The sequence below is a fragment of the Geospiza fortis genome, unplaced genomic scaffold, assembly GCF_000277835.1.
Source record: "Geospiza fortis unplaced genomic scaffold, GeoFor_1.0 scaffold157, whole genome shotgun sequence".
Lineage (NCBI taxonomy): Eukaryota > Metazoa > Chordata > Aves > Passeriformes > Thraupidae > Geospiza > Geospiza fortis.
This window is the reverse complement of record NW_005054314.1, coordinates 4,990,025-4,999,227: the sequence shown is the minus strand read 5'-3', so window position 1 is coordinate 4,999,227 and position 9,203 is coordinate 4,990,025. Positions and strand designations below refer to the sequence as shown.

Sequence of the window (9,203 nt, the reverse complement as noted above, 5' to 3'; positions counted from 1 at the left end):
CCAATAAATAGAAAACATTTTTTATTTTTTACAGATTTACTCTTTTGAAATAACTCCAGAATTTAGGATTTATCCAATATTTGTCTGGGAGGAAAAAGCCTTTGCAGACTTTTGTTGTTATATATGTTTTTCTAAAAGATCCTTATTAGAACAAGATAATTCCACCTGTGTGTCATCATTCAGTGTAAGGGTAAAGTTGTCAACACACTGCAGGGAGATGAGCACTCTGGTTTCCTTCATATTGAAGTAAGATATATGTGTGTTATTTCCTTACATGTCACCTGGAAGTTTTCCCCTGAGTATTGCCAAGTCATACAATTAACACTGCTGAATTCCCCACAAGAGTCTGCACTTCTGATTTTGTACCCACACCAAGACAGTGATTCCAGCCCCAGACCAGCTTCATTGCTGACTAACACCAGGTACAGGTAACTAGAAAACTTGTACATGTTTATGTACAACAAAGGCTTTACTAAAGCAAGACAGAGCACTAGCTTAGAATACAGAATGATTTCTCCATCTTCACTTTATTTTTCCTTTTCTCAGAGGGTGGGGAAATGGGAAAAAACAACCTCTCAGGTCAAGGTTGAAGACTTTGTAGTGCAGAACAACAAAGCTTGACTGTGATAATCTACAGAGCACCTGCCCTGAGGATAAACAAACAGTTCACATGTTTCTGCTTTCAAGTATGGTATGAGCAAAATAGCACAAGCAAAAGATTCTTTTGAACCTTATAGGAATGGAAAAATGGAAATCTTAAGAACAAACAAAGTATTTTATATCCTGTGCTGGATTTTGTAATAGAAGCTGCAGCATGCAAATCAAATTGATCAAAACCAACCATATCATAAACCATGATTGGATCTGAAACACGAAGGTATTCTCCCAGTTTTTACCAACTCGTTCTTGAGCTTAATTTTGTCTTCCATGCCCTGTACCTTGCTGATGGCAGAAGCACACTGCTTCCCTTGTGAACCACGCCTGAGTTTAGTCCCTTAAGCAGGGTGATTTTTCCAAAAAGTTTTCCTCATTGCCATGCTTTAATATTCTTTCCATGTACTCCAGAATATGGAACTCCAGCACCTCTTATTCTTTATAGCCTGAATAATCACATTTTTAGACTCTGCTCGTCCAAAGCCTTCTCCTAGCTAGTAGAATTTTCATAACTAACACACCACACACCTATCACGTGGTCCATGCTGATCGTCCCATGGACATGCATGCAGGTTTTTCCTCCCCCTTTTGCATTTCTGTTGTTCAAATATGGTGTTGATGAGACTCCAGGAGAAGTATTGCATGATCTCTTCTCTGTGTATTATACACTCTCCAGCCTTTGTGAAAATGGTATTTGGGATAATCCTTCAAGGAAAAAGTTTCCCTTTCAACTCTTGGGCTTTGGTCTCCTAGCACAAACAGTGAGCAAATGGGCTTCTGATAACTTTAATTTTACTTCAGCTGACATTCCAAGTTATACAGAAATACAGAATAACTGAGGAGAGCATTGACAGACTGCATAGGGAACCATTAACCAAGAGTACATGGTTAAGCAGAGATATTAAGCTGTGTGTTGCTGAAACACAAACTAAGTGAAAGGGAACACAAACCTTAGGAGTTCACATTAGGCTGAACAGCAACAACTGAGTCCAACAAACAGACATGCTTGGATTTCCAGCAGACTTTGTCCTGTTTAGGAGACTGGTTGACTGAGTTCCTTGGGAAGCAGTCCTGAAGGGGAGTCCAGGAGAGCTGGACATAGTTTAAGAAGGAAAGTGTATAAGCACAGGAACAGGCTGTCCCCATGCATCAAAAGACTGTCCCAGCTGCACAGAGAGATTTGGCTGTAAGTCAGGAACAAAAGGAGAGTTTGACTTTAGGAAGAAGGGGCACACAACTCAGGAGGACTACAGAGATGTCATGAGATTACTCAGGGAGAAAATTAGAAGGGCCAATGCTTTGACACCATTTCCCACAGCATTTTCATGGAGAAACTGGTTGCTCATGCCTTGGATGGGTGCACTTTTCACTGGGTAAAAACTGTCTGGATGGCCAGGCCCAGAGGAATGGAGTGACACCCAGCTGGGGCTGTCACCAGTGGTGTGCACCATCGCTCAGTACTGGGGCCAGTTCTCTTATCACATCTTGATTGATGATCTGAACCAGGGGACTGAGGGCATCTTCAGATGTGGATGGCATCAATCTGGGTGGGAGGAAGGACCAAGGCAGTGACCATCCCCTTGTGCTGGGAACTGGTCAGGCCACATCTCACATCCTGTGTTCAGTTTTGGGTCCTTCATGACAAGAAAGACATTGAGGGGCTGGAGTGTGTCCAGAGAAGGGAAGAGAGCTAAGGAAGAGTCTGGAGCACAGGTGTGATGAGCAGCTGAGAGAGCTGGGGGGTGTTCAGCCTGCAGAAAAGGAGGCACGGGGGAGCCTTATCACTCTGTACAACTGCCTGAAAAGAGGTTGTAGTCAGATGGGGATTGGTCTCTTCTCCCAAGTAACAAGCAATAGGACAAGAGGAATTTGCCTCAAGTTGTGCCAGAGGAGCTTTAGATTTGAGATTGAGAAAAATTCTTTCACTGAAAGGGCTGTCAAGCACAGGCTGCCCAGAAAAGTGGTTGAGTTACAGTCCCTGAAAGTATTTAGAAGATGTGTAGATGGCACTTAGGGTCACGGTTTAGTAGTAGCCTTGGCAATGTTGGGTTAACTGTTAGACTGGGTGATCTTAGAGGTCTTTTCCATACAAAATATTATATCGTTCTAGGCTTGCTGATGTCCTGAAAGCTGTTACTGACTACAGCCTGGCTCCATCTTGATTCCACTGGAAATCCCTAACAAAATTCCTATTTATTTCCATTGCTGAACAATCCTGGGAATTGATGCTTTATCCTGGCCTTAGAAAATTCAGAGCCAGCATGGTTAAGGGATAAGGGTTTTTACCTCATTATTTTAATAAGGATCCTTATGGTCCACCACTTCAGCAAGGTGGGATGCACTGTAATGCACATGCACGACAGATCACCTATACAATTTATAGACCTTATAAATTAGCAGATCTATCAAGGATGCCCCAATGGGAGGCTTGGATGAATGGTGTGATATTCCCCCATCCGTGGAATTCCCCCCTGGCTGGGCCAAATCTCCAGTTTGCACGATATGTTCCAGAATCGACCTTGGTTTGCCAGCCTCCTGCTATGAGTTAGGATGTTTGGTCTCCTGGCCTCACAGAATACTGGGGCTATGCTAAGTTATCAGACTTAAAGAGTTACAAGTATGCATGCTAAGAGTACTGAAGATACATGAAAGTTATAAAAAAGGTATATAAAAGAAAAGGCAAAAAATCATCTTGGCATCAGAATAATAGAAACATTTATATGCAAAGAAAATGTGTGTGTGTGTTTATGATTCTCCTCTGGGTTCTATTTTCTGTAGAATCAAAGTCCCAGTTCCCATTTCATGATGAATCTAAGTCTTCACTTCTGTTAGCACCACAGAGAAATCTCTGACAAGACAGATGTCTGCAGCCACCAGAAGCCTTAAATTGAACACCTAAAAATAGAAAGCTGCAGAATTTATAAATATTTTTGCAAATCAACCTTTTATAACTACCCTCCTTTTGTAGCAGTGGTAGTTAGCATTGAAATCCAAGTATATTTCAGCAAAAGAGAAAGCTGACCAAGCAGCCCAAGAAATTCTGCGGAGTTCTGCAAATTGCAGGAGGCCCAGGGAAGGAAATCACTGCACGCCAATTTTTCCCACTGATTTCTATTGTCTCTACTTATCATATGTAACACTAGGAATGCAGTGTGGAGCACTCTGTCTTCTCCTCAATTCTTATGTAGCTAATAGCCTGAAAATGTTTTATGACTTTGTACTCTCATTCAACATAATTTATTTAGTTAGAAAATATGATGTGCCCTTTATTCTATTTGTTCACAAATTACTTTGGAGAAGGATCGACCAGTAGTGTAGAAAGCTGGTATGGGATCTGCTAAGATCTCTTCCTGTTCAGATTTGCTTTCTGTGGCTGGAGGCTACTCTTGATAGTTATTTGGAATGAAATTTTGTTCATCCCCTTAACAAAGAGATAGTTGGTTCCATTCAGTACTTCCATGAACTTCAGACAGTGTTTATATAGTGTGTATTCAAAACACGCCAGCTATTTCTTACCATCATGTATTTTCTCTGACCATGAGCTGGGCTTCTCTTTTATCAGAGGGCTTCTGTTTACCTGGCATCTCTTTTTGTTCTTTTAGATCTTTCACTGCACAATCAGTCCCTACACTGCCTGAGCAAATATGATTTTGAAGAGAAAGAACTGCTGAATTTCCCTTCAATGGTTTCTTCAGCTTTTCTTCCAAAGACTTGCCCCTGCCTCCCTGTCTTACACCTGAGGTTGATACTCCCTTCTCCACTTCCCTGGCTCCAGCATGTGGACATTGCTGTGGAGCCCATGAGCAAATCACTGTGGATGATTTCCATTAATATCTCATGCCTCAGTATACCTTCTCATTGGGAATTCTCTCCTCTCTTGTGCATCCCATAACCCATTTCTTCCTGTTTTCACATTGCTACTGGAGCAATCTGTGCCGGGTAGGAACAAATTCAGGGGACTCTTTAAAGTAGAAATTTACTTAACGCAAGAAATTTCACCTTCCAGGAGAGACCTTTGCTGATGAATAGATCTCTTAAAATTGGTCTCTACTACCAAGACTTTGCCAGGGAAGTCAAACCAGTAAAAGCTTCTTGATGAGCATTGAGTACTGTGTATAAAAATTGCCTGTATTGCTAACCAGACTTCTCCAATTATATAAACCATCCTGCAGAAGATTTCTTTTGCTGCTATAAATTGTGCCAGCTCAGGTGATTTCCTTTCTAAGCTATTTTGGCAAAATGCTGCCTATGCAATGCTTTGTAGGCTAAAAGGATCCCTTATAGAGGATTTTTTTTTGGACCAGGTGAATTTTTCTATTGGCCTGATATGAATATCTATGAAAATCTAACTTGGGTCATACCAAAGCCTTTGGCTTAGCTGCAGGAGTGGGAACACAAGAGAAGGAAGGCAAGAGACACTTCTATTGCAGCCAAAAAAGCCCCTGAAAGATCTCAGTATGCCCAGTCCCAATACTTAGCTAAGTAGCTAAGTACATCCACTGTCACCAGAGGATGTGAGCACTGACAGTACGTGTCCTTCCTCTGCTGGCTGTTGAAGTCATGGACAGGACATACTTGGTATTTTCTTATGCTTATGCAGGCCATTGAAAATGCTGGTCCAGATGCACAGGTCCTTTAGATTAATGCCAGTGCACCTCTTTACACCAGCTGACTAGCCCATAATGCACTAAATGCTATTTATTATTTTATTTTATTTGCTAGAGTGACAATGGAAATGACAGTGATACACAGGTCAATTCAATCCTGCTGACATAGCCTTCAGGGGCTTTATGTTGGGGTTTTTTTTCCCCTTCTCCCAAGAGAATCTCCCTTACAGTTTTATATTTGGTGAGGTTTATTAAATAAGCTCAGCATATTAGCAGTCTCATAAGCTTGTTATTTTTTGTATCTCTTTATTTCTTTAGCTTTATTAATCATCAAGTTGCTAACATGAAAAACGCACTGTAAGAATAAATAATCATTATTATCAAAGTGCTTTCATAAAATGATCTGTAGGATTAAATCCTTATTAAAACAGCATTATTGGTCATGATTATCATTATTATTACATATTAATTAGTCGTACCAAGATAGTGCAGCTTTCAGAATTATCTTTACCAAAGTCAGTTAAATACAAAGGTTTCAAATTGCAATAGATGTAGTGGTTTAAAACATAGTACTGGGATTATAGATAATATTATTTATTCAGTTCAGTACTTGCAAAGAGCTGATGATGTGCTCAATGCTGCGCACAGCAGAATTTGCTGTCTGAAACATATACTTTAAGAAAGGGAAATTATATAGTTGCATTAGAGTACAAGGGGTTTTTTTGTGAAATCTGGGAGTTTAGTGTTGTTTATGGCTCTGCTGCTTCCTGTGTCTGTTAAATTTCATGCTTTGTCATTTATTTAATCTTTCTCTGACTCAGTGTATTGATGTGCATAAAGAACATTACATTAATTAATCTGTGTACAGCATTTTAAATTATAGGCACCATATAAGAGTGGAGCATTTTTTCCCATACCTGAGAACAAGCTGCAGCTGGCATGGATTGCCATGTCTGTAAACTCTTCATAGATGTGGTGCCTGTTAGGTTGATGTAACTGTGAGGTGATGTGATGGGCAGATTGTGTACAGCACACTTCCCTCTTTTTCTTTTATCTGAAGTGATGCTATTGCTCCTGATCTTTGATGGAGTAACCTAGCCAACTTCAAGAGACATGGGATAAGAAAAGACTGACAAATAAAATATTGTTATGGCAGCTGTTGCAAGATGGTACTGTTATATAAAAGTCATGTCTTTTTTTTTTTCTCCCCACCTTGTTATGTGAGCAAATGTTCAGTCTTGGGAAGACACAATGTGTTTGTAAATTTTCTTTTGCAAGGTCTTGGATAGAGAAAGTCAAATAATTCATTTTGTTGCCTCAGCCTGTAGATGGAGTTGTTCTGGAGACAGATACACTCCAACAGACAGGCATTAGTACTTGGCTAAATTCCTGAGCAGAGCCATTGCCCTCCTGCTGCCATCTTTTTTCCAGGTCTAATTTTGCTTGTTGCCTTCTCTCTTTATGTCATGCTTTAAATTTAGCATCCCAGGCTCTTCAGGGGCAGGACTCTGTGTGAGATACAGAAATCCACCTTAGACACTGATTCTGCCTGCAAAGCTGGACCAGGTGGGGAAGATAAAAATGCCAGTCCCAGGAGCCACCGTATCGAAAAGGGAACTGGTGGGTGAGACAGGAGCAGATGCCCCAGGGAAGGACAGCTCTCTGGCCTCTGAGTGCATAGGTGTCACCTGGGATTCTGAAATTTCTCTTGAAGGTTTATGCTCAAAAAAAGCTAACACTTCTCTACCAAACAGAGCGAGGAAGAATTTTTTTTTTCTGCTAATTGGACATCTTCTAGGAAATGGAAAGCTAGATGTCCCTCTGCTAAATCTGGCATATAGAATTAAATTTAGGTCTCAGAAGGGCTCTGCCCACTAGGATTTTTGAGTGCTGTGGGCTCTCTTAGCCTCTTCCAGTGTCACTGCCACAATTTGTGTTTTATGCAGTGGTTGAATTACTCGATGCGATGTCCCAACTTTGTCACTTGCCATATGAGTGATATAACCATTGTTTTATAGGATATTCCTGTCACAGCCTTTTCTGAATGTTTTGGAAGAGCTTGACACTCTAAAGAGATGGAAGAGATCCAGGCTGAGGTCCCCATCCAAGAGAGGAACAGTGGGGTTTAAAATGTGCATCACCCAGGCCACAGGCACCTACCCCAGCTCCTACAATCAGGGTTTAGTACACGTTTAAAGGTATTGACTAAACTGGTCCCTGCTGGTTAGTAAATAGTCTGTGGTGCTCAGTAACCTGGTCTAGATTCTTGCCATTGATGTGCCACGGGGGGCTTAACCTATTATGGACATAATGGCTCTTCCTTTAAAAGCACCAAACTCCTCTTGCACTCAGAGTCGTTTTGGGGTATGCAAGGAATGCAGGAGCAGGCTGCTGAGAGCAGCAGCCAGTCATTTGAGCAGGCTGAACTTTTTGCTTGGCTGCCCTATTTAAAATGGGTACCAGTGGAGCAATAGATTGGCATCTGATGTTAGTTAGGAAAAAAACCCTACACACTTAAGTGAAACAGTAGCAAAGTGATTTTTTTGTAAATCTCTGGAATTAATAATTACAGCTATTTGAGAAGAAAACAGTATCATTCATACTGAAATATATTCTCTTCCTTCCCACAGGGGAAGCCTGTGTAGGTGTGGAGCTGCAGTCTGGGAAATTAAAAAATGCAAATTAAAAAATGCAAATGTAAAAGAGAGGCATTGCTTGCTGCAGTGCTCTAAGGGTTTTCTTGAATAGCAGCAAATTAAAGAAATGCTATGTAATCAAAGTTTATATCAAGCCTATGAAAGAAAAGCAGCATTATCTCTAAATATAGTGATAGTATTCTGCTCCTGATCTTTTGTATTGTGTACCTATTACCAGTAAATTACAAAGCTACTGTATTATGGGTTTCAACAAGTCCTTGAAGAAAATGCACATTGCCCTTTTATATGCCACTTTATTCTGTTGTATTAAAACATGATGATTAGGAAGGAAAAGGTACTTGGGCTACTTATTTCTTTCAGCTCAGTTCATTCAGGTTTCTTCACTCCATTTCCCTTTGCTGTCAGTACCAACAAGTGCTTCCCAACTGGAGCTTTTTGCTGCCAGTGGTAATACAGGTCAATCAGATAAACTGCACTGATTGTATAGAAGTTTAGAGAGTAGATTGTTCTGTCTTCCACATCCCCTCTCAATTTTTCTGTATATAACACTATCCACCTGCTTTTCTCAGTTTCACATCAACTTCATTTGTGGTCTGTTTGCAACATTTCCCACAAAAGGCCAACCGAGCCCATCTAGGGGATAAATGCACATGCAAATATTATCTGTTCAGTGTTTCAAGATAAGCACAGTGCAGTGAGAAGGAAGGTAAGCAACATGGCCACTTAGGAACTTCCCAGCACAGGGGTGCAGAATGGCAATATCCAAGTGGATTCACAGCACAGAGAGTGGGCAATGTGGCTGAGGAAAAGGAGAGAGAATCAGGCAAATGGTGCATCCTAGCAACATTCAGGTAACCTGTGGTCTCCAAGGCAATATGTAACTGATTTTGAGAGGGATGAGATCATTGCCAAGTAAAATGAAAAATAAGCTGTGATGGAAACTCATATTTATTTGATTGGTAATTACAATCTACTTTCTCCAGCAGAACTCGGGATATGTTGGGCATGACTAAGAACAGAGGGCCAGCCATAAACCACATAGCTGGGAGTTTCACCAAAGGTAAGGAAACTCTCTTTAGGTTTTGCTTCCTCTGTTTGAAAGAACTTGTATTGCTTTGTGCTGTGATGATTGCACAAGTTTCGTTATTTTTTTGTGATTCTTGGTCAGCAAACTCAGTGGAGCCAGAAGTTTGCCCATGACAATCTCTGGGTTCCTGCAGAGATTGGGTGGAAAGTAAAATAGAAATGGAAGGTTGTGGAGTCTTCTTTCCTCAAATGTTCCAGG

General features: G+C 40.8%; 1 long non-coding RNA gene across 1 annotated transcript in view; it reads left to right on the top strand.

Annotated features, from left to right (window-relative positions):
• Nucleotides 1-8,981, top strand: part of LOC115947770 — a 118,500-nt gene extending 109,519 nt beyond the window's left edge. The window contains exon 3 of the long non-coding RNA XR_004081628.1: nt 8,902-8,981. This is a non-coding gene — a long non-coding RNA (uncharacterized LOC115947770). The remainder of the gene's footprint in view (nt 1-8,901) is intronic.
• The last annotated feature ends 222 nt before the right edge of the window (nt 8,982-9,203 follow it).